This window comes from Perkinsus marinus, assembly GCF_000006405.1.
Source record: "Perkinsus marinus ATCC 50983 genomic scaffold scf_1104296961438, whole genome shotgun sequence".
Lineage (NCBI taxonomy): Eukaryota > Perkinsozoa > Perkinsida > Perkinsidae > Perkinsus > Perkinsus marinus.
In genome coordinates, this window is record NW_003205746.1 from 174,700 (window position 1) to 175,783 (window position 1,084).

Here is a 1,084-nt window from a genome sequence, read left to right on the forward strand (position 1 = left end):
TGCGTACCGCACCTTGGTAATCTCGTGCTAATGCGACCTCGCAAACAACAGGCTGATTCGGATCCCGTCCGGCTAGCTCTTCAGCAGGCATGTCGCCCACCAACCTAAGGTAACGTGACACTGGCGTCGGACTCCCTCAGCTGCTCAGCTCAAAAGTTTTCTCGCTATATTATGAAAATGTACACACAAGTGTACAAAAACCAATGAGCATCCTCCCCAAAATCTCAAAATTTTCATATTGTCACCAACACATGTAGTTGACCATATCGAATCGAACGTCATTTTCACATGCTATCAGTAATGTAGTAGTTTCACGACCCGTTCTACGTGAAGTGGCGTAATACTCTGTGAAAATGCGTGGTCGTGAAATATATTTTTCACTAGTGTTTTCCATATCACGGGGGAAACTCCATTATAGGCAGCCGTATTTCCATATCGACAGAGATGAATTGATCACCATGTTGATCCTTCCTTCAACCCACCTTTCAAAGTGCTCCTTCAATCTGTCAGCATATCGATGATGTTCTTCCGGACTATTCCCCAACTGTCTCGGCAAGCCCATAACGTGAATTGCATAATCACTAGGAGTTGTGTTGTTCTTTCTTTGTTGCTAAAACAGCAAAAAAATAATCGATAATTTTCCCTCACGTTTCCTACCTTCACAACTCTTTTGATGTGGATAATATTAAACACTACCGCAAAGATAAGCAATAATCCAATTGCCGCTGAAAAAGTTGCATAAACTTCCCGCGCGCCACAAAATTCCTCCGTTACATGCATCCAATCCCCCATACAAGGGCGTTCTATCTCGCAATAACACTTCCGATCCCGGATTCAACTTTCTGTATGGGACCTGAAATTTCCCACAAATTTCCTCAGCAATTTTTCCCATCAGATCACTCACGTAAGTAACATCAGCACATAACTCGCCGAATCTCCCACACTCCCCGATATTTCCAATCGAAGTTTTTAGCATCAAATTCGCCCCAACTCCAGCCAGGTCTCCTTGAGCCGACTTATGTAATAAAGGCGTTGCCATAAACGCCATCACCTGAAACTCGAAATCTCCGAAAACGGAAAAATT